The 25,085-nt window shown below is 42.8% G+C and overlaps 1 protein-coding gene across 7 annotated transcripts in view; it reads right to left on the reverse strand.

Moving 5' to 3' along the window:
• The window catches only part of tab2 (TGF-beta activated kinase 1 (MAP3K7) binding protein 2), a 37,663-nt gene extending 13,976 nt beyond the window's left edge, over positions 1-23,687 (reverse strand). The window contains exons 1-5 of one of the 7 annotated variants that reach the window (XM_041216768.1): positions 23,551-23,645; positions 16,969-17,000; positions 13,046-13,126; positions 8,889-9,026; positions 4,190-4,298 (exon numbers count right to left, since the gene is read on the reverse strand). The gene's annotated coding sequence lies outside the window, so the exon portion shown is untranslated. Of the gene's footprint in view, positions 1-4,189; positions 4,299-8,888; positions 9,027-13,045; positions 13,127-16,968; positions 17,001-23,550 lie in introns of all 7 variants that reach the window. The other 6 variants (XM_041216778.1, XM_041216752.1, XM_041216743.1 and 3 more) reach the window with 6 other exon arrangements.
• Between the last annotated feature and the right edge of the window lie 1,398 nt (positions 23,688-25,085).

The raw sequence follows: 25,085 nt of genomic DNA on the forward strand, positions 1-25,085 counted from the left end.
GGAGGGGAGCTTCCAGATGGTGCTGTTCCCATGCATCTGCTGTCCTTGTCCTTCTAGATGATAGCAGTTGTGGGTTTGGAAGGCACTGTCAAAGGAGCCTTGGTGAGTTCCTGTAGCGCATCTTGTAGATTGGACACACTGTGTCACTGTGTGTCAGTGGTGGAGGGAGTGAATGTTTGTGGATTGGGTGCCAATCAAGCAGGCTGCTTTTTCTTGGATGGTGTCACACTTCAAGTGTAGTGGGAGCTGCACTCATCTAGGCAAGCGGAGAGTGTTCCGTCACGCTCTTGACTTGTGCCTTGTAGATGGTGGACAGGCTTTGAGGACTCAGGAATCGAATTACCCATTGCAGGATTCCTAGCCTCTGACTTGCTCTTGTAGCCAGAGTATTTATATGGCTCATCCAGTTCAGTTTCTGATCAGTGGTAACCCCCAGGGTGTTGATAGTGGGGGAATTCAGTGATGGTAATACTATTGAATGTCATGGGCGATGGTTAGATTCTCTCTTGATGGAGATGGTCATTGCCTGGTATTTGTGTGGCACGAATGTTACTTGCCTCTTGCCAGCCCAAGCCTGGATACTGCCCAACTCCTGCTGCATTTGGACACAGACTGCTTCAGTGTCTGAGTCATCACGAATGGTACTGAACACACTCTGACCACTAACCACAGTACTCCAGTTGTGGTCTCACCAATGCCCTGCATAAATGAAGCATAGCCTCTCTACTTTTGTATTCAATTCCCCTCGCAATGAACAATAACATTTTATTAACTTTCCTAATTATTTGCTGTACCTGCATGCTAACCTTTTGCGATTCATGCACTTGGACACCCAGATCCCTCTGCGCCTCTGAGCTCTGCAATCTCTCACCAATTAGATATGATGCTTTTTTATTCTTCCTGCCAAAATGGCCAATTTCACATTTTCCCACATTATACTCCATTTGCCAGATCTTTGCCCACTTACTTAACCTATGCCCCTTTGTAGCCTCATGTCCTCTTAGAATCATAGAAAAGTGATAGCACAAGAGGCCATTCGGCCCATCTTGTCCATGCCAGCCCAAGGGCACCCAGGTGCCCTTTCTATTCCCACCTTCCTGCACCCGGCCCATAGCCCTGCAGCTTACAGCACTTTAGGTGCAGATCCAGGTACTTTTTAAAAGAGTTTAAAGTTTCTGCCTCTACCACCAACTTGGACAACAAATTCCAGACACCCACTACCCTCTGCGTAAAAAATTTCTTCCTAATGTCCCCCCTACAACTTCTGCCACTTACCTTGAATCTATGTCCCCTGGTTCTAGAATTCTTCATCAAGGGAAACAATTTTATCCTGTCCACTCTATCTATTCCTCTCATAATTTTGTACACCTCAATCAAGTCACCTCAGCCTTCTTTGCTCTAAGGAAAATAACCCCAACCTATCCAATCTCTCCTCGTAGCTACTCTTTTCTAACGCTGGCAACATTCTTGTAAACCACCTCTGCGCTCTCTCCAGAGCTATTACATCCTTCCTGTAATGTGGTGACCAGAACTGCAGACAATACTCCAATTGTGGCCTCACCAGTGTTTTAAACAATTCCAACATTACATCCTTACTTTTATATTCTATACCTCTGCCAATGAAGGAGAGTAACTTACTTTCCTAGCTATCGTTGTGTCATCAGCAAATTTAGCAACCATACCTTCAGTCCCTTCATCTAAGTCATTTATATAAATTGTAAAAAGTTGAGAGCCCAGCACTGATCCTTGTGGTTCACCATTCATTACATATTGCCAACCAGAAAATGACCCATTTATACCTACTGTTTCCTGTTAGCTAGCCAATCTTCTATCCATGTCAATATGTTGCCCCCACACCATGAGCTTTTATTTCCTGCAATAAATTTTGATGTTCCACTTTACCAAAAGCCTTTTGTAAATCTAAGTACAGTACATCCACCAGTTCCCCTTTATTCACAGCACCTGTTACTTCTTCAAAGAACTCCAATAAGTTGGTTAAACATGAATTCTTTCTCACAAAATCATGTTGACTCTGCCTCATTACCTTGAATTTTTCTAAGTGCCTTACTACAAAGTCTTTAATAGCAGCTTCTAACATTTCCCCATCACAGATGTTAAGCTAACTGGCCCGAGGTTTCCTGCTTTCTGTCTCCCTCACTTTTTGAATAAAGGAGTTACATTCACTATTTTCCAATCTAATGGGACCTTCCCTGAATCTAGGGAATTTTGGAAATTAAAACTAGCTTCAACTATCTCATGAACTACATCTTTTAAGGCCCTAGGTTAACGTCCATCAGGACCCAGGGGCTTGTCAGCCCGCAGTTCCAACAATTTGCTCAGTACCGCTCCTCTAGTGATTATAATTTTGAGTTCCTCCCTCCCTGATTCTGGGATGTTAGCTGTATCCTCTATAGTGAAGGTCAATGCAAAATACTTGTTCAATTCATCTGCCATCTCTTTATTTTTCATTATTAATTCCCCAGTCACTTTCTATAGGATCAACATTCACTTTGTTAACTCTTTTCTTTTTTAAATATCCATAGAAACGTAGTTTTGATACTTCCAGCTAGCTTTCTCTTGTACTCTATTTTTTCCCTCCTTATTAATCATTTAGTTATTCTTTACTGTCTTTTATATTCTATCCAATCTTCTGACCTGCTACCATCCTTATGCAATTATATGCTTTTACTCCCACTACTTGAATGGGCTCCTGTACCATGGTCAGTTAGCTCACCCATCCTGCAGCTCTCACTCAAAAAAAACACAAATCTGAAAGAAACTCTAACCTTTTGGACAATTGCTTGAGACTCTTGCACTCCTGCCCTCTGGGTCCCCTTACTTGCCTCACTCACAGTCACACCTTCTTGTCCCTGACCAATGACCAAATCAGAAGACCCTGCCCTAAGGGGTATGACAGCCTCCTGGTACAAAGTTTACAGGTAACTTTTCCCCTCCCTAATGCATTGCAGTGTATACAGCTCAGCTTCCAGCTCAATGAGTCTGAGCCAAAGCTCTCTTTGAGCTGCAAACACTTACTGCAGACATGTTTGTCATGGATCATAGTGGCATCCAGGAGTTTCCACATGCTGCAGCCATGATACATCACCTTGCCATCCTTAATACATTTTAATCAACTACCTAATTATTTTTAAAAATATATTTTATTAACCTTACCACCAGTTTGTGTACTATTTTAAACTTTAGGAATAGAACAAGCCTTAACATAGACACTCACCAAACAGCTAGTTTCTTCCCCTGTGGCAGAGCATGAACCAATTCTTATTGCGTGAAAAAGTTAGAAAAAGCAAAGGAACACCTCCTTCCCCTCTTCACTCACCTGACTCCCAACACTCTTGCTCAAAGTCACACTCCAGTGTTAAATCGCACTGAGGCAACTGTATTCATATGCTCTGAAACTAGAGTTACAGAACCACAGAGAAAGGGATAACCAGGGGGCCAGGGGTGTGTGGCTGTGTTTGGAAAAGTGCACTTATAGGAGATGCTATTAAAAGGATCAAGCAATCTTTTCCACAACTGCAACCAGGAACCCCAACTAGCCTGTTGCTTTCCTGATGCCAGGGTAAAAAATCAAGTTGAAGTTGATTTTGAAGCATCCTTAAATTTAATGGTTCATTTAGGAACCAGTAATGGTACACTTTTGTCACTGCCTCATTCTTGGGTCTTCACTTACATGGTTACCCTCCCTCGACCCCCAATTCCCACCATTCCCAAGAAGCCTGTCCAGTTTTTAGCCTTTTGAGCTATCCAATTCTGTTTTCTCACCCGAGCCACCTAATTTTGAAGCCTGACAATGTAATAACCTATGACGCAGTCAACGGAGTAAAGTGAATTTATTAAATAATTGTGGTAAAAAAGTGAAAATGTGGTTTTGTCCACTGCTCTGTTACCCTACATCCATTTAGAAATATTGCCTCCCCACTATCCAATGCCCATCTTCAAACTATTCTATTTCTACAATTAACCACTCACTCCAAATACACAGTAACTAGATATCCATCTGAAGTTATCAACATCTCTTCCTACACCTGAATTTCAACTCCTCCATCTTGATTATTGACCAATTTCCCTCAATACCTCCTTCTCCCTCATCAAGTTAATATACAAAAATGAATCACTTCATAAGGCATCTGGGGTTTTTCACTCAACTAATAATTAATGTTTCACTTACCCACTGCAGCCGATAAACAAATCTTATGACAACAAATCACTGTTTCCAAAGAGTAAACGTGAACAATTTGACTGTCTCTGTGGCTCTCTCTCTCAGCTTGATTCGCTTTCTGAAGTTAAAAAAATAAAATGTTTTAAAGTGGAGTTGAAAACCTACTCAAATTCATTATCTAGTTTCAATTGAAAATTACAAAAATACAAATAATAATACTGTTATACGGAGATACTGTTTAATTTTTCCACTGAGGAACATAGATTCTTTATAATTAAAACATAAATAAAATCAGGCAAGTATGCAATCATTGCTGTCTGTCATGTTGGCAGTGGGATGCACACACTCTTAAAAAGCACTTGATGCAAGACAAACCAGACTAAAGGTTCTGAAATCGGTTCTTTATCTTTTCTTCAAATTATTTTGAAAACAACCAGATACAGTTACAGGCTGTGCAGATACCGTTGGATAGATTAGTTAAAGTGTTCTTGAAAGCTGTTCATTCTGCATACATGCAGATTGGTCAAATATATAAAATTCAAGATCAGGTACGAGGGTGGCTAGAGTCTTCAAAGTGCAATTTTGGAAACATTATAAACCTCTTCTTTCATATTAATGCTAACTTTAACTTCTCTTGTTAGCATGACAAATGGATGAGGCTGAGAGTGGAGTGGAGCACCAGAAAGGTCAAAACTGAGAAGGGAGCAGATTTTACAAGAACGAAAGGTAATCTCATTTAAGCATAGAAAGTTCACAGGGGCTTGATAGGGTAAATGCTGGAAGGATGTTTCTCCTGGCTGGAGAGTTTAGAGTAAGGGGTCTCGGTTTCAGAATAAAAGTTGGTCATTTAGGACTGAAATGGGGAGAAATTTCTTCACTCAATGGGTTGAGAGTCTTTGGAATTTTCTGCCCAGAGATCTACAGATGCTTAGTCAATAAGTATATTCAAGAGAGATTGATAGATTATTGGGCACTAAATTAATTAAGGGATGTGGGGAAATTGCAGAAATATGTAGCTAAGGGAGCTTGTCTACCATTTGGTTAATCTACAAGGTTTGAAAGGCCTATTTTTGCTCCTATTTCTTATGTTCTTAGCATGAACACCAAATAAAAATAATCAACTTTATGGTATGCTTCAATCAGCTAAAGTCTGTGAATTTTAAATGTCTTTGTTACCAACCTTATTTTGCATTTATAAATTTCAGTTGCTGAAGGAAATAAATAACAAAGAAAATGTTGAGTCACTTAATGGGTTCACCAACTCTATTTTTTTATTTTTAAATTGAGCTCACAATCAAGACACAGATCCATTGTCAGAACTCAGTTCTCTATCTGAAATATTAATTCACCTGTTATCAACAAAGGTATTGCTTGATCTGTTGAGTATTTGCAGCAATTTGTGCTTTTATTTCAGCTTTCCAGCATTTGCAATTCTTTTGCATTTTCCTTTTTTTGTTATGGTTGAACTGGTAATTCAGAATTGTTCCTAGTTCCTCCCTAGTTACTCAATGGCACACCTGATTTAAAAATCCCTAAGTTCTGACTTGTAGCATTTTTACTAAAAGCTAGCATGCAGGTGCAGCAAGCAATTAGGAAGGCAAATGGTATTTTGGCCTTCATCGCGAGAGAATTTGAATAAAAGAGTAAAGATGTAAAAATTGTATACAGCCTTGGTGAGAATGCACCTGTAGCATGTGCACAATTTTGGTCTCCTTATCTAAGAAAAGGAGTACAACAGAGGTCCACCAGACTAATCCCTGGGTGGGGGGGGTGTTGTTTTACGAGGAGAGATTGAGAAAACTGGGCCTATATTCTCTAGAATTTTGAAGAATGAGAGATGATCTCAATGAAACTTACAAAATTCTTACAGGACATGAAAGGGTAGATGTAGATAGGATGTTTCCCCTGGCTGGTGAGTCTAGAACCAGAAGACACAGTCTCAGAATAAGAAAAAGGCCTTTTGAGATTGAGATGAGGAAGAATTTCTTCACTCAGAGGCTGGTGAATCTTTAGACTTCTCTACCCCACAGGGCTGTGGAAGCTCAATCATTGAGCATATTCAAGACGGAAAACAATAGATACCTGGATACTAATGACATCAAGGGGGATAGTGCAGGAAAGTGGCATTGAGGTAGATGATCAGCCATGATCTAGTTGAATGGTGTAGGCTTGATGGGCTGAATGGCCTACTCCTGTGTTCCTACTTTAGGCTTATCAACAAAATGGGACTTGATGGGAAGCAAGAGACTACAAGACTACTAATATTCGCCTAATGGATCATTAAGAGAAAGAGAGGATGCCCCGGAAGACTCAAGGCCAGGACCTATTTGGTCAGAGGCTAGGAATTGTGTAACCAGCAACCCACCTCCTGGCTTCCCAAAGCCTGCCTACCATCTACAAGGCACAAGTCAGGAGTGTGATGGAATACTCCCCACTTGCCTGATGAGTGCAGCTCCCACAACACACAAGAAGCTTGACACTGTCCAGAACAAATTGATTGGAACCGCATCCACAAACATTCACTCCCTCCACCACAGATGCAAAGTAGCAGCAATGTGTACCATCTACAAGATACACTGCAGGGATTCACCAAGGCTCCTGAGACAGCACCTGCCAAGCCCATGACCACTACCATCTGGAAGGACAAGGGCAGCAGATAGATGGGAACACCACCACCTGGAAGTTCCTCTCCAAGTCACTCATCCTGATTTGGAAATATATTCCTTCATTGTCGCTGGGTCAAAAGCCTGGAACTCCCTTCCTAACAGCATTGTGATGTATCTTCAGCACATGGACTGCAGTGGTTCAAGAAGGCAGTTCACCACCACCTTCTCAAGGGCAACTAGGGGTGGGCAATAACTACTAGCCCAGCCAGAGAAGCCAAACTGCCATGAATGAATTAAAAAAGGATAATAGATGTGCGATTACATTACTGGGTGCATTTTAATAGGCCACCAGCTAATGGGAAAGATGTGGGGAAGCAAATGTGCAGGGAAAGGTGCAGAGGGGTGTAAAAACTAAAAAATAGTGATAATGGGGGATTTCAATTGTCCTAATATAGATTGGGACAGTAATAACGTAAAGCGTAGACAGGAAAGGTGTATCTGAAGCGTGTTCAGAGCATTTTCTTGAGCAATACATTTCTGACTCAACAAGAAATACATGGCTGGAAATGATACTGGGAAATGAGGTTGGTCAAGTGAAGCAAACATCAGTAGATGAACATTTCGGGAACAGAGATCATAAGTATCATTAAAATTAGATAATTTATGGAAAATGATAAGCAGCAATCGAGAGTAAAAATACTTAATTGGAGGATGGCCATTTTCAGCAGGGTGAGAATACATCCGTCCCAAGTAAATTGGAATCAAAGGTCGGCAGACAAAATTGTAATAGAACTATGGACTGCCTTTAAAGAAATGGTTTAGGTATAAATGCAGTACCGTCCTATGAGGGGGAAATATAGGGCAACCAAAAGCCAGAGCTCACTGGATGACAAAAGAGAGAGTAAAATGAAGCTGAAAAAGGTGCCGTGTGACAGACGTCAGGTTGTTAATACAAGTGAGAACTAGGCTGACTATAGAAAGTTCAGAGGGGAAGGAGAAAAATCAAACAAGAGGAGCAAAAGAGAGTATGAGAAGAGACTGGCAGCTCACATGAGTGGGAATCCAAGTCTTTTTTTGACATATAAATAGTAAAAGAGTAGTAAGGAGGGGTGAGGTCCATTAGGAACCAAAACGATCTACACATGGAAGCAGGAGGCATGACCAAGGCACTAAAGGAGCACTTTGTAGTCTTTTCCTTGTCCTCACCTTCCAGACCACTAGACTCCCAATTCAAAGAGTCATCTTCCACCATTTCCACACCTCCAGTGTGATGTCACCCCCAGCATTCCAAAGGAGCCATTTCCTCTGCAAGACCCTGGTCCACTCCACAGTTATCCCCAACACCAATTCCCTTCCTTTAGTACCTTTCCATGCAAGTGCAGGAGGTGCAACACCTGCCTTTAACATCCTCCCTTCTCACCATCCAAGGCCCAAAACATTCTTTCCAGGTGATTTACTTGTGCTTGTACTTCTTTCAACTTGTTGTACTGTATTCACTGCTCATGACGTGGTCTCTTCCAGTCACCTATCATTTCAATTTTCCACCTTACTTCTACACTGTACTTTCTGCCCTTGCCTCTTGCAGTGTTTGAATGAAGCTCAACAGAAACTCGAGGAGCAGCACATCATTTTTCCACTGGACACTTTACAGCCCTCTGGACTCAACACTGAGTTCAACAATTTTAGATCCTAAACACTTCCCCCATCTTGTTTCCTTTTTCTTTGCTAGTTTGGTTTTCTCCCCCTTGTTTCTTTCAGCTCCTTTAACTTTCGGATGGCAGTTTTCAGGATTCCGCCGTAAACGCTTCTAGGTATATATTTTATTTCTTTGCTTTTGCCATTACCAATCCCTTCAGCCATGCACCATGACATTTTTTGTCATTTAATTTCTCCTGCCCTCCGCCATATCACCAACCTTCTTTTTTGTCCTTTCCCACAATCCTCCCTTACGCTTGCTGAAAATTTATTACATTTTTAACTTTCCCAATCATGAAGAAAAGTCACAGATCTGAACATGAACTCTGCTCTCTCTCTCTCCACACAGATGCTGCCAGACCTGAGTATTTCAGGTATTTCCAGTTCTTATTTTGTGTTCAACTAACTTGAGTTTTCTGATGAGGTAAGAGTGTTGATGAGGGTCATGAGGTCAATGTAGTTATATGGACTTCCAAAGGCGTCTGATAAAGTGCCAAATAGGTTCGTCAGCAAAGTTGAAATCCATGGAATAAAAGTGAAAGAGGCTGAATGAGAGGAAACAAGAAATAGTAGTGAACAGCTATTTTTCAGACTTGAGAAAGGTTCCCCAATGGTCAGTCCTAGGACCACTGCTTTACTTAATAACCTAAACTTAGGTGTACAAGGCACAATTTCAAAATTTGCAGACACAAAAATTGGAAGTACAATGATTTGAGAGGATAGTGATCGACTTCAAGAGGCTTCATGAGGAGAAGCAATATAAACTAAGGAGCACAGTTCTAAAGGAGGTGCAGGAACAGAGACTTGCAGATATGTGCACAAATTGTTGAAGGTGGGAGGGCAAGTTGAGAAAATGGTTAGAAAGGTGGAATCCTGAGTGTTATAAATAAAGACAGGAGAAAAGCAAGCAAGTTATGATAAGCTTTTATAAAAAAAATACTGGTTTGGTCCCAACTGGAGTACTGCATCCAATTCTTCACTTTAGGAAGGATGTGAAGACTTTGGAGAGGATGCAGAAAAAAAAGAGAATGATTCCAGGGAAGAAGGACTTCAGTTGTATGGATAGACTGGAGAAGCTGGGTTGTTTTCCTTAGATTGGAGGGAGTTGAAGGGAAATCTGATAGAGGTGTTAAAAAGTCATGAGGGGACAAGACAGAGAGAAACGTTCCCCTTTGGTAGAAAGATCAAGAACAGAGGATACAACATAAAGCGAGACAGCAAAAGAACCAAAGATACCGAGTGTTTTTTTTAAACGTAGCGAGTCGTTAAGTTCTGAAATGCACTGCCTGAAAGTGTGGTGGAGGCAGTTTCTATCATGGCTTTCAAAAAAGTTGCAGGGGTGTGGGGAGAAGGCCAGGAGTGAGACTAGCCCACATGGGCTCAATGACCCAAATGGTTTCCATCTGAGCTGTAACCATTACATGATTACGGTGATATTCACAAGTCAGAGCATACAGCATGTGCCTCAGTTTCCCAAACACTAGAGCTTGGACGATACATCTTTAAGTGCAAAAGTATTTCCAACAATTTTAAGGGCAAGCTAAAATTTTTTTTTTCCATTGTGAGCGAACACTGTGCAACAGCAAGCGAAATGAGAATGCTGTGAGAATGAGTCAGCAAATGAGGTCTTAAAAATCATGCTTTGATTGAAAGAACAGACATTGAAAAGTATAGAATTTCACATAATCTTGTTATGCTGGAGTCCTAGGCACTAACGTGACTAATGAAAAGGAAGAGGACATGCCATGTCCCAACCATCACATTACAAGCTGTGGCTATTTCTTCTCCATCCCTCACCAACCTAAACAGCAAAACTTAGTCAGCATTTTCAGATTACTTTGAAAGTGGCTGGGAGCTAGAACTCCCAGTGAAAAATTCTTTTAATGGTCTATCTTGCCCATCCAGTCATAAAGAATAACGGGGCCAAATGTTCCAGTCTCCAGATCATCGGAGGCCGGACGTATGATCCAAGATGCATGTCAGGACCCTGCAGAAGTCCTGATGCGCTGACCTACATGGGAATTGCCCGGGAAGATTTAACTTCTGATGCACAATTCCCCTGCTCCCTGGGAGCCTCCACAAATACCACCGGCTCAGAGCTAGTCAGGGACTTTGGACAGTTCCATGGTGCTTACCTAGATAGTTACTCAGGAAATATTACGCAGATTAAAACCTTAGACCAGGGTAACTGCATAGCTGACCCCCCAATCACCCCCTATCATCTAACCCTCCGACCACCCGACCTGGATGACCACACTGAATGGACCCAATAACCCTCCCCATCCTGACAATCCACCTCACCCACTCGTTCACTAACATTCAAAGAGTGCCCTTCAAACTTACCTCATGGCAGCTAGGTGCCGTAAAAAAGGGGCCGCGGCCTGTCTCCCCCCCGACTCTGTTCTGCTCCGACGGAGTTCCCAGAGGGTCGCTGCTGCACTGCATATTTCTGTGAAAGCCGGGATCGGAATAGCCCAGAAGCAATGCGCAGCAGCGTTGAATTAGGGGAATTTACAAGCGCAGTGGCAATCCACTTGTCCTTGCCGCTGCTCGGAACTTTCGGGCCATGATGTCTGCCTCAGGTAAGATTACATGCCTCAGATACAAGTCCCAAAGTACATGGCTTTTACTGTTTTTAGATGTTAACCAAGAAGAATTCAGTAAACCCACACAAAGAATCTTATAGCAAAGGAGGCTGCCATTTGGTCCAAGGGCCTGTACTGCTTCTTTGAAAGAGCTATCTGATTAGTTCCGGTCCCTTGTTCTTTCCCCGTAGCCCTGCAAATTTTCCTTTTCCAACGATATATCCAATACCCTTTTAAACTATTACTATTAAATCTCCTACTCCACCTCTTCGGGTAGTGCATTCCGGATCATAACTCAAACGTTTAGGTTTTTCCACTCCAACACCCATGGGTCAGAGCTTACAAACAGCAAAAGCCGGCACTGGCAAGTTAGAAGGGATTGCCATGATTGATATGGGCAACAGCCAATCAGCAGGAACCAAAAACGAAATGTAAATACAGTCAGTAAAGCAAACCAGTAATTCAAATTGTTCTTCCAAAAAGATTTAAAATCATTTAGCAGGGGGAGAAACCCTGAAATCATTAGTTTAGACACAATTATACTAAGAAAAATAAATAAATTTTCTGCAATCAGCGTTCTGGAATTAAATGTTAAGTGAAAATAAACACAATTGCTGTGAATCATAACTTGTTTGTGTCTCTCTTGCTCTCTCTGACTGGCTCAAAGAAAGAAAGACTTGGACATATAGGGCCTTTCACAATGTCCCAAAGTGCTTCACCGCCAGGTACTTCTGAAATGTAGTCACATTGTAAAGGAACAAACATGGCAGCCAATTTTGCAAACAGCTAGGTCCTACAGACAGCAATGTGATTATGACAAGATCATTTGTTTCTTAGTTGTTAGTTGAGGTACAAATATCAGCCAGAAGTAAAATAGAGCATTTCATATCAGATTAAACACATGATACTATGACAAATATAAAATGTGTCTGGAAAACAGCTGAATATTCATTCTCAAATTTGCTTTGGCCTGTGCTGGTATTTCTGCATGCCTTTATTCTTACAAAGGTACATGTCGATACTTGTATGAGGGGCACCAGCATTTCACTTGCACTGAAGGATACTCGTGGTGCAGGATGAAAAGCAACACACGCTGCAATAAATGCTTTCAACAGAGTAAGATCTCAGGGAAAAGTATCAACTCCCATCACAGGCATCTGAAACAGGCTGAAGCTTTGTACGTAAAATGTTAATGAAACTGCTCAAAGACAAACTCATAGTCAATGTTAAACCTGTTATTTTGAAATTTATCTTATGAGAAAGTTTATTTTGTTCCTGTAGTCAACAGGTTGAAAGATTCCGAATTCCCACCCTATTTCCAATTGCTCATCTTTTTTGTTAATTACTCTTCATGAGTGGATCACTATGACTAAATTTTAACATCAACTGCAAGAAATTTATGATGAATTTGCTTCTACGGTATGACCTGAGGTGTAACAGGTAAGTATGACACAAACACAACTAAATTCAGGTCAGTGCACTGTGTTTATATATTAGATGCCTTGCAGACATTATGAATGCCCTTCAAGTATAACACTTGCATCCTATTGGTTTTGCCAACCTTCAGTAATGTTTTGTCACTCGCTGTCGTACTTTCTATCATGCTTAATTTTTAGCTTCCAGAGATTTGAGAACATAATCTATGACTGGCACTCCAGTGCATTAATGAGATAATGCCTTTCCAATGAGGTGTTAAACCGTGGTCTCAGGTAGCATAAAAGATTCCATCGCACTACTTCGAAGAGCTCCCGTCAGTGAGCTGGCCAATTCCTCAACTAAAGTCAATAAAACAGATCATCTGGTCATTATCACAACTGTGTTTGTGGGACCTTGCTGTGCACATATTGGCTGCTGCAGTTGATATATTACAACAGTGACTACACCTCAAAAGTAATTCACTGGTTGTAAAGTGCTTTGGGATGGTCTGAGTTTGTGAAAGGTGTTATATAAATGCAAGTCTGTCTTTCTTCTTTACTTACCTCAGATTGACTCATTCTTCCCAGATGACTGATTCCTGCTCCTCGTCCACCCAAATGCATCTCCCAGATTCAGAACGTTGTCTACATAGATGACCAAGAGGGGAATTAGTAAATATATTAATTCAAATTAAATTATAACATCTATATAAAAAACCAAGACACTTGACTTTCACCTCTGCTCTGCACTGCCTTCAGAAGTTCATACTGAAGCACCTTTCCATTTCCTCAAAATTACTTTGACATTTATATGTTAGTCTTAAAAATCTCTCAAAAAAATGTTTTTCCACATCTTCCTCCTTCAAGATTTCCCATTACAGTCTGCAAGACAAGCAATCAAGAGCTAAACACTCCATGCCTTCCTGAATGATTCACTCTTACAGGGAGTGAAAAGGCAACACCCAAAGCCATTAACAGAGTAATGCCCAAAGTAATACTGCTAAGCAAACTTCAGCAAGATCTATCACGTCGCAATATGGCACAAAGTTCACTTGGGATAACTTGACAACAGCTTCTCATTAACAGCTCTGTCTCACTCGAAGATAACCAGACCTTGACCCAAGCAATAGCCACCTCCTCAAATCCTTCACTTCACTCTTTTCCCAACAGCTCCTCATCTGTGTAATCCAATTGTTGGGTTTATATGGAATATTGTCATACATCACTACAGCTCTTAAGTACCAGTATGCGCCTATCCTTACACCAACTCTCAGCCAGATCTTTCCACAGAACCTCCTGCTTCTCCACAGCATCCTCCTATGTCTATGTTTTAAGAAGCTTTATTTTGCCTGTGTATTTTAAGAATTTGATTTAACCTTTCAATCACAATATTCCAAACTTAGCTTTTAGGGCAATAAGAGCAAGGGATCACATAACATAATAAAACCGAAAAACCAAACAATGGAATACCAAGTGTGCAGCCAGTGTCTCAACTCAATCAAAACCTGCCAACCTCATCATATTCAGCAACAGCCATATTCTTCCTCCCACATAACCAAGTGTTTCCCACAGCATAAGGCCAACTCCTTTATTCTCGCTATTTTAAATCTCTAAACTCTTTCCTTCCCTCTTCCCCATTGCCCCCTAACCTTGCCAACTGACACTATAAAATTGTACAAAGCAACAGTTCAGGTTTGGGATCCCATGGTAAAAAGGACATTGGTGCCAGAGAGTGCACACATTCACCAAAATGCTAACAGTGACAAGAAGCTAGAGTTAAAGGAAATACTTGAGGTACTGGAACAGTTTCTATCAGAACAGAGAAGGTCAAGAAATTTGATGCAGGTGTTTTTTAAAAAATGAGTTTTGGTAAGCTACACAGGAAAAGGCCATTTCCCCTGGCTGGGGGTTAAGATAGATATTATGAGGTGATGGGAGAATTTTCTTTACGCTGAGCACCAATGCAGCATGACATATTTAACCATAGTGAGGGATTGAGCATTGGATTCTTTAAGGTAAGATTAGATGTTTGAAGCAGGTAAAGATACAAGGCTATGGGAAGACTGGGGTAGCTGGATTTTTTTGGATTGTCCTAAAGAGGCAAGACATGAAAATGAGACAAAAACAGAATTATCTGGAAAAACTCAGCAGGTCTGGCTGCATCGGCGGAGAAGAAAAGAGTTGACGTTTCGAGTCCTCATGGGTCATGAGGACTCGAAACGTCAACTCTTTTCTTCTCCGCCAATGCTGCCAGATCTGCTGCGTTTTTCCAGGTAATTCTGTTTTTGTTTTGGATTTCCAGCATCTGCAGTTTTTTATTTTTATGAAAATGAGACAAATGGCCTCCTTGTGTACTGTAAACTTTTATGGTGCTAACAACCATTTAGCACTTAAAGGATAAACATTAGAGAAAGCCAAGATATGTAGAATGATAACAATAGATTACACAGAAGGGAACACAGAAGAACATTACCTAAATAACAGGACAATAAAAAGACTAGACTCATTAGTAGCAAAAAGGATAAGCTAATCAGGTCGGGACAATTAGTTGGGAGCACTACTCAAAAGGACTATTGTAGGAGCCCTATGGTTTATATCCAAGAATCCTGAGTGAGGAGGATAATTATAATTAACTAACTAACTATAATTTTCCAAAAGTCTGTGGAAAGAAAATGTGTGCCAGTTTAGCTGTTACCAAATTGCTGGATCTATAATATAGGAAAAAATTAAGGATTTAAGAGAAAAATGAGCTAATCCAAGATCAGTCAGCACAAATATCCAAACGACAGAGATAAAAGCAAAATACTGTGGATGTTGTAAATCTGAAACAAAAACAGAAAATGCTGGATAAACTCAGCAGGTCTTACAGCATCCGTGGAGAGAGAAAAACAAAGTTAACGTTTTGAGTCCATATGACCTTTCTCTAGACCTGAAGAGAAGTGGAAACGTGATGAAATTTATGCTGTAAATTTCATCACATTTCCACTTCTCTTCAGCTCTGAAGAAAGGTCACACAGACTCAAAACATTAACTTTGTTTTTCTGGAGTTAGGAAGTATTGAGATTTGCTGATGACAAGAAATTGGGAGATTTATAATTGCACCGAGGATTATGAAAGACTGCAGGGGGCCCAAGGTACAGAGACTACATGGGTAGACAAGTGACAGATGCAATTCAATGTAGAAAAACATCAAGTGATATATTTGAAAGGAAATAAACTTTAAACAGTAAGATTTTAAATGGGATAGAGAGGAACAAGGGTCTGGTGTGCAGATATACTAGTGTTATGATCTCGGAGGAGACCAATAACTTTTTAAGTATCCAAAAACCCACATATTTACTAAAATGAGGCCACAAAGTTTAAAATCAAAATAATTTTACTACACAAAAATCAAATAACATGAATCCTAATACCGACACTCTATTTTAAATAGTCAGTTAAATTAAAGATATGAAAAGCAATGAAGTTTGTTACTTATAATGTAAATGAAACTCCTCAATCCACTTTCCTTCTACACTCAAATAAAAGCAAAAAACTGCAGATGCTGGAAATCCAAAACAAAAATAAAAATACCTGGTTAAACCAGCTTATATTTCGCCCCTTTTCTATTTTTACTTAGTTCTGTTGAAGAGTCATATGGACTCGAAACGTTAACTGTGTTCCTCTCCGCAGATGCTGCCAGACCTGCTGAGTTTTTCCAGGTATTTTTATTTTTGTTTTGTTCCTTCTACACTCATTTGACTTACACCCCAAAGGAACTCAAGTCAGATACTTATCAAATATCGGAACATTAACTGCTTGGTCTGAGTGCAAAGATACGGGCTGAGAGTTCTTGGGCCTTTGGTTTACTTTGGCAAGGTTGTCCCTTCAAATCTCCAGCAACCATCCTACAGGTGCAGACTCCCCATTCAACATAGTCCTCCCTGCCATCTTAAGCATAGCCACCTCAGGTCAGAATCTCCTGGTTCCAATGTTCTTTATCTCTGGAATCTTGCATCTAAAATTCATTCTCTCTCCTCTCCGCTGGCTATGCCAGAAGTCCAAATCACTGTTAGGAGTTAACAATAGTTTTGAACTCTTTCAGCCTACAAAAAAATTTCAAATGAACTTTGTTTGCAAGAGATATTTTCTCTTCCGCAACCAGCTAGGTCTAAACCAAAAATGCAAAACTAAAACCCTGCTGAAAAGAGAAGGACACCTACAGTCTACTCACCCAATGATTAATTTGGTTATGTGGGAAGTGGTTGTTCGGCCTACAGTACCTTTTCTGGTTCTTTAAAGTGAATCATCCAATTAGTCCTATTCCCTTCTCTTTCCCCATAGCCCTGTATTCCATCCCCCGCTCCCCTCCCCCAAAGGTATATATTCAATTAACTTTTGCATATTACTATTGAATTTACTTTCACTACCCTTTCATGCAGTGCATCTCCAATCAGAACAAACTGCTGCATAAAATAAATTCCCTTCATCACCTGTCAGCCAATTACCTTAAATCGGTGTCCTCTGTTTACTGGTCATCCTACAAAGGATAGTAAAGTGGTTATGTTACTGGGTTTGTAACCCCAAGATCAAGAGTTCAAATCTCACAATGGCAAATTATGAAACAATGTAACTTCATCTGAATAGGAACAGATGGAAACATGTTTGTACTCGAAAGAGTTACAATACTTTGCTTGGCCTAAATAGCCAAGTGGTTATGGTACTGGGTTTGTAACCCCAAGATCAAGAGTTCAAATCTCACAATGGTAAACTATGAAACAATGTAACTTCATCTGAAACAGATGGAAACGGGTTTGTACTCGAAAGAGTTACACTGCTTGGACATCGGAAGTTTTGCTTGGCCTAAATAGCCAAGTGGTTATGGTACTGGGCTTGTAACCCCAAGATCCAGAGTTCAAATCTCACTATGGCAAACTATGAAACAATGTAACTTCATCTGAATAGGAACAGATGGAAACGTGTTTGTACTCGAAAGAGTTACAAAGGATAGTTTCTCCTTATCTCATCTATCAAAAATCCATTTAATTTTGAATACTTCTATTAAACATTACCTTAAGATTCCCTGTTCTCAGGAGAGCAAATAGCAGCCTTCATGATTACACAGGTTAAGTAGTGTTTCCAGTGATCATAGAAATGGTGGTTAGAGGATATAGATTGAAGATACTTTTTAAAATTCTTTCATGGGATGCATTGGTTACCCATCCCTTACCCTTGAGAAGGTGGTGTTGAGCCGCTTTCCTGAACTGCTGCGACCCACCTGGTGGAGGTACACTCAGTGCTACTGGGAAGGGAGTTCCACGATTTTGATCCCTTCACAATGAAGGAGCTGCAATATAGGTCATAGTCAAGATGGTGTGGGGCTTGGAGAGGAACTTGCAGGTGGTGGTGTTCCCATGCATCTGCTGCCCTTCTCTTTTAGGTGGTAGAGATCATGGGTTTGGAGGGTACTGTTGAAACAGCCTTGGTGAGTTGCTGCACTGTATCTTGTATACAGTACACAATGCTGCCACTGTGCAATGGTGGAGGGAGTGAATGTTTAAATTGGTGGATGGGGTGCAGAGCAAGCAAAATTGCTTTGCCCTGGATGTCGTTGAGCTTCTTGAGTGTTATTGGAGCCACACTCATCCAGGCAAGTAAAGAGTGTTCAATCAGACTCCTGACATGTGCCTTGTAGAAGGTGGAGAAGATTTAGGGAGTCAGGATGTTAGCTACTCGCCATAGAATTCCCAGCCACTGACCTGCTTTCGTAGCCACTGTATTTATACAGCTGGTCCAGTTCAGTTTCTGGTGAGTGGTAATACTCAGGATACTGATAGTGGAGGACTCAGCAATAGGAATACCAATGAATGTCAAAAGGAGATGGTTAGATTCTCTATTGTTGGAGATGGTCACTGCTTGGCATTTGTGTTGCGTGAATGTTACTTGCCACTTGTCAGCTCAAACATTAATATTGTCCAGGGCTTGCTGCATTTGGACATGGACTGCTTCAGTATCTGAGAAGTCGTGAATGTTGCTGAACATTGTGTGGCATGAATGTTACTTGCCATTTATCAGCCCGCGACTGAATGTTGTCTGGGTCCGGCTGCAAATTGGCACGGAGTGCTTCAGTGTCTGAGGTGTTGCAAATAGTACTGAATACTGTTCAACCATCAGCAAGCATCCCTACTTCTGATCTTATGATGGAAGGCAGGTCAGTGATGAAGCAGCTGAAAATGGTTGGTCTTTGGACCCTACCCTGAAGAGCTCCTTTGGTGGTGCTCTGGGACTAAGACGATTGGCCTCCAACAACGACCATTTTCCTTTGTGCTAAGTATGACTCCAACCAAACAATGGGGAGCTTTCCCCCAATTCCCACTGACATCAATTTTGCCAGGTTCCTTGATGCCACACTTGACATCAAAGCAATATTTGACCAAGGGTAGTCACTCCAACCTCACCTTTTGATTTCAGCTCTTTTGTCCACGTTTGGACCAAGGCTGTAATAAGGTCAAAAGCCGAGTTGCCCTGGCAGAATCCAAACTGAGCTGTAAGCAGGTCATGTGTAAGTGCCACTTGATAGCACTGTCAACGACACTTTCCATCACTTTGCTGACAATTGAGAGGCTGATGGGTTGGTAATTAGTCAGATTGGATTTGCCCTGCTTTTTTTTTTGCACAGAACATATCTGGGCAATTTTCCACGTTGTCTGGGAGATGCCAGTATTGTAGCTGTAGAAATAACTTGGCTAGGGATGCAGCTAGTTCTGGAGCACAAGGTGCCAGGATATTGTCAGGGCCCATAGCTTTTACAATACCCAGTGCTTTCAGCCATTTCCTGATATCATGTGAAGTGAATCAAATTGGCTGAAGACTGACATCTGTGATGCTGGGGATCCCAGGATGAGGTCAACATGGATCAATCACTTGGCACTTCTGGCTGAAGATGGTTGCAAATGATTCAGCCTTGTCTTTTGCATTGATATGCTGGGCTTCCCTGTCATTGAGGAAGGAATATTTGTGGAGCTTCCTCCTGTTAGTTGTTTAATTGTCCACTACCATTCACAATTAGATGTGATAGAACTGCAGAACTTAGATTTCATCTGTTGGTTGTGGAATCGCTCAACTCTGTTTATCACATACTGTTTCACTGGTTGGCATGCATGTAGTCCTGTGCTGTAGCTTCACCAGGCTACACCACATCTTTAGGTGTGCCTGGTGCCACTCCTAGCATGCCCCCCTGCACTCTTCATTGAATCAGGGTTGATCCCTTGGCTTGAAGGTAATGGTAAAGTGAGGGATATGCCAGGCCATGAGATTTTCCCCCCTTGTTGGTTGCCTCACCATCTGCTGCTGGCCCAGCCTGGCAGATATGCCAGCTCAATCGGTAGTGGTGCTACCAAGTCGCTCCTGGCGATGGACACTGAAGACCGCCCACTCAGTGTACATTCCGTGCCCTTGCCACCCTCAAAGCTCCCCCTAGGTGGTGTTCAACATGGAGGAGTACTAATTCATCAGCAGAGGGTTGGGAGGGAGGGCAATAGGTGGCACCAGGTTGACATGGGCGAGAAAGCCTCCTAATGCTTACCATAAATTTTAATGGAGTCCGTATTCAATATTGAGAACTCCCAGGGAAACGTTCTCCCTTCTCCCGACTGTGAACCACTGTGTTGCCACCTTTGCTGGGTCTGTCCTACAGGTGGGTTGGTGATGGTGCTGTCTGGGACATTGGCTGTAAGGTATGATGCAGTGAGTGTGACTATGTCAGGTTGTTGCTTGACTAGTCTACGGGGCAGCTCTCCCAATTTTGGCACAAGCCCCCAGATGTTAGTAAGGAGGCTTTTGCAAGGTTGACAGGGTTGGGGGAGCTACTGTCATTTCCAGTGTCCGAGTCAATGTCAGGTGGTCCACCCGGTTTTATTTCTTTTTGATTTTTCTGCAGTGGTCTGGTACAACTGAGTGGCTTGCTAAGCTATTTCAGAGGGCAGTTAAGAGTCAACCAAATTACTGTGGGTCTGGAGATATGTGTAGATCAGGCCAGGTAAGATACAGCAGATTTCCTTTCCCAAACAACATTGGTGAACCAATTGAGTTTTTATGACAATGATAATTAAGTGTCACCATTACTGGCACTAGCTTTCAATTCCAGATGTTTAAAAAAATTAATCAAATTAATTAATGGAATTTAAATTCCACCAACTGCCACAGTAGAATTTGAACTAGTGTTCCCAGTGTAGGGCCTCTTGATTACTAGTGCAGTGATGTTATCACCACGCCACCTGCCCCCCCGCCATGCAGAATTAAAGGGGAGATGAGAAAAAAATATCTATCTAGAAAGTGAATTCCATACCACAAACTGTGTCACAAATCAGAGCCAATAAATTCTCTAAAAATGGAATTAGATCATTGCTGGAAATGGAAAAGCATTAAAGGTGTGAGAAAGGACAATGGGATTATTCTAGGTGGCTCATGTGGACAAATGCAGTTACTCATAGTTGATGGGCTGAGCGCTTGGGTGTTATTCTGGACATTTTACAATTGGCCAGAAGAATTTTACAGAACAGAAACCAGATAATAATTCCAGAAATGCCTTCACTAGCCTGCTACATGCTAACACAATTTCCCATATCTTGACGTTTCTGCACGTGTACAATTCAAGATTCACCTCTCACAAAAAGCCTGGGCTGTTTTTCTTCCTTATTCAGTCACAATGAGAAAAGGCATAAGGCTCACAGAAAGAACAGTCCAGTCAAATGCCACCAATGGCTCAGCAATAGCATACTCCCTTTGGAGTCCAAGGTCTTCAGCACTAAGGCCTGGCTGACACTCCAACAATGTAGCACCGCCTTAGTACTGCATTGGAGATGTCATCTTTCGGATGAGATGTTAAACCGAGACACCGTCTGTCATCTGAGGTGGATGTAAAAGCTTCCAAGCACTATTTCAAGGAAGAACAGGGTAGCTATCCCTGGTGCTCCAATCAGTATTTATTCTTCAGCCAACCTCCATAAAAGCAGTATATCTGGTCATTATCACCTTGCTATTTGTGGGAACTTATTGCGTGTAACTTGGCTTGCACATTTCCTGCCTTACAACAGTGACTATGTTCCAAAAGTACTTAATTGGTTAAGTGCTTTGGTGTATCTAGTGGCATCTTTCAGAATGCAAGTCTTTTTTTTAAATGTCACTAAATGGCTAAGAAAAAGCAACACAAGCGTTGAAATGGGTTTGCAATTAATGTGACTTAAGCACAGAAGTTAATATGACTCAGTATGTACAGTTACCTTCATTAGCACTTGCATGAAAAGTCCCAAAAAAAAGGCAAACCAGCTACAGTACATATTTTAAGATAATTGGCAAAAGAATCAAGAGGGAGATGAGGAGAACTTTGTTACAGTGAATTATGATGATCTGGAATGCATTGCTGAAAGTGGAAGCAGATTCAATAATAACTTTCAAAGTTACCCGAAAAGGAAAAATTGCAGGCCAATGGCAAAAAGGGGGTGGGATTAACTGGTTAGAGACTGCACAGGCACCATTGGTCGAATGGCCTCCTCCTGTATTGGAATGTTCCGTAATTCAATATTTATTTTGATCAGTAGAGTAATTGACATGCAGAAATTCATCGATGTGTTTAGAGTCCAATCAGCTTAAATAAAGACTGAGGAAAAAATGGGTTAGAAATCCTCAAGTAGGCTCTAGTGGAGCTTGACCAGTGCTCTATTTGACCAGGTAGGATCGAACTAGGTGGTCACTGGCTCGCAGACTTATCTGGAGTGGAGTACTCAAGAGCCCTGATTCATATTAACAGGTCCACCTCTCCTGAGCTCAGCTATGATAACAAGACATGCCAGGTTGTGCCAGAAGTACCGAGGCCTTGCCGAGCTTAAGCCGCAGGTTACTGAGACAGCCACAAAAGGACTGACAAGGTTGCAATCTTCCATTGTTAGGCAAGTCAACTTCAATCCAACTCAACTACAAACACATGCAGCACACATTTGCCCACCCCCGAGGAACAATTCAAAGGTTGTCATTATAACAACTGATGACGTCCACTGACACTGCCTGGGGCAGGACACCCTGGCCACCCTGACCCGCACTAACAGGGGGCCTGGGGCAGGACACTCTGGCCACCCTGACCCGCACTAACAGGGGGCCTGGGGCAGGACACTCTGGCCACCCTGACCCGTACTAACAGGGGGCCTGGGGCAGGACACTCTGGCCACCCTGACCCGCACTAACAGGGGGCCCGGGGCAGGACACTCTGGCCACCCTGACCCGCACTAACAGGGGGCCCGGGGCAGGACACTCTGGCCACCCTGACCCGCACTAACAGGGGGCCCGGGGCAGGACACTCTGGCCACCCTGACCCGCACTAACAGGGGGCCCGGGGCAGGACACTCTGGCCACCCTGACCCGCACTAACAGGGGGCCCGGGGCAGGGCACTCTGGCCACCCTGACCCGCACTAACAGGGGGCCCGGGGCAGGGCACTCTGGCCACCCTGACCCGCACTAACAGGGGGCCCGGGGCAGGGCACTCTGGCCACCCTGACCCGCACTAACAGGGGGCCCGGGGCAGGGCACTCTGGCCACCCTGACCCGCACTAACAGGGGGCCCGGGGCAGGACACTCTGGCCACCCTGACCCGCACTAACAGGGGGCCCGGGACAGGACACTCTGGCCACCCTGACCCGCACTAACAGGGGGCCTGGGGCAGGACACTCTGGCCACGCTGACCCGCACTAACAGGGGGCCTGGGGCAGGACACTCTGGCCACGCTGACCCGCACTAACAGGGGGCCTGGGGCAGGACACTCTGGCCACCCTGACCCGCACTAACATGGGGCCTGGGGCAGGGCACTCTGGCCACGCTGACCCACATTAACACCAGACCTGGGGCCTATAGCTGACGGTGGTGGTAGTGACCCACACTAAGAACTGGCCACCGCCGGGCGCCCTGTGTCAGCCGGGCTGCACGGCTCAGCTAGTCCCGGATTCCGGGCCCCGCTGCGGGGGTTCGTCTCTCGCCCTCCACCTCCGCGGTCACTCCGGGTCGCGCGATGCGGCACCACACCGCCACCTCCCCCACTTACCGCCGCTCCTCCCCCGCGTCTCCAATCGGATCGCGGCCGGCTCCACCCACCCAGCCGGGCCGCTCCTACCCGCGGCCGTCACCGATCCAAGCGAAACCAAAATACCAGCACAACATGGCGGGGGCCTGGCGCCAAACATCGCGAGAGTGGCGACCTTTCGCGAGAGCGGCGAGATCTCGCGGGAGGTGACGGAGCAAGTATCGCGAGAGTGGGGCAGATGGTCCCTGTCAGGTGCAAACATGTCCCATCAAGTGGAGCCTTTCGGAATAAATGCACCTCCTTCCCTATAGCATGTGGGAGTCTCCACCATACTGGCACAATTTCAGTTATGTAGATCTGTTAATCCGGGGCGGGCGGGCCTTAGGATATTAATGTTAAAGCTATGGCAGATCAACAGGTTTGATTTGTGAAGTCCCACGTGGCAGAACGAGTAAAATTGGACCTCCTGGGCTGACCAAACACATGCAAGTGTGGAACTCTTTGCTTATCATACTCTGCACTTTCAGATCTAGTGATTTAGGGCAACCATCAAATGGACAGTCCCATTTTTAAACCCCATCGATTCAGAGATGTGCCAACTTTTCCTTTAAAAAAGTACCAAACTGCCCCATATTTTCTGCCTCCGGATGTCTGTTGCATTTCATAACACCCAATTTCGCCAAATGGGGCTAATGTCCCTCAAAACATGGGTTTGTATTACATCCTTACATTATTTCAAAATGATTTAGGATGATTTATGTCACCCACCATCAAACTACCAGAGAATTAAAATCCTACCGCATGCCTTCAAGTTATTGGAGAGAGAGCCCTGGACCAGATACTGAGAAAAATAGTGGAAATCCATGAAGGTCAGTTCGGATTCATGCTTGGAAGAAGCATCACTGATGCCATTTTTGTTTTAACACCCAGTGATGGAGAAATATCAGAAGGCAACACAAATACTTTATTCCAATCTCCTCTTATTGCTTGATTAATTTGCATCCAACAGTTTATGCTGCTGTTAAGGAATCTATAAACTACATCCCACCAGTGATTTCTGCCCCCTTTTTAAAATCTCTATCCATATTGATTTGACCTCCTGATCTTCTGAGCCAAGATCTTTCCTCACTATGGTATTTATGTCTTTCTTTATTATCAGGGCTATCCAGCCCTACCCTCTCCATTTCTATTTTGTTTGTTATTTCAAAACATCAAGCAGCCTGGAATATGTAGTTCCTAAACAGAGCAAATAGGAGCAGGAGTAAGCCATTTGGCCCTTTCACCCTTCTCTACCATTCAATTAGGTCATGGCTGATCTTCTATCTCAACACCATTTTCCTGCACTATCCCCATATTCTTTGATGTCTTTACTACCTGGAAATCTATCCATCTCTGTCTTGAACATACTCAATCACTAAGCCTCCACAGTCCTCTAGGTTGAGAATTCCAAAAATTTACCACTCTCTAAATGAAGAAATTCCTCCTCATCTCAGTCCTAAATTGTCTACCTCTTATTCTGAGACTGTGTCCTGTGGTTCTGGACCCCCCAGCCATGG

The sequence above is a fragment of the Carcharodon carcharias genome, chromosome 2 (genome assembly GCF_017639515.1).
Source record: "Carcharodon carcharias isolate sCarCar2 chromosome 2, sCarCar2.pri, whole genome shotgun sequence".
Taxonomy (NCBI): Eukaryota; Metazoa; Chordata; class Chondrichthyes; order Lamniformes; family Lamnidae; genus Carcharodon; species Carcharodon carcharias.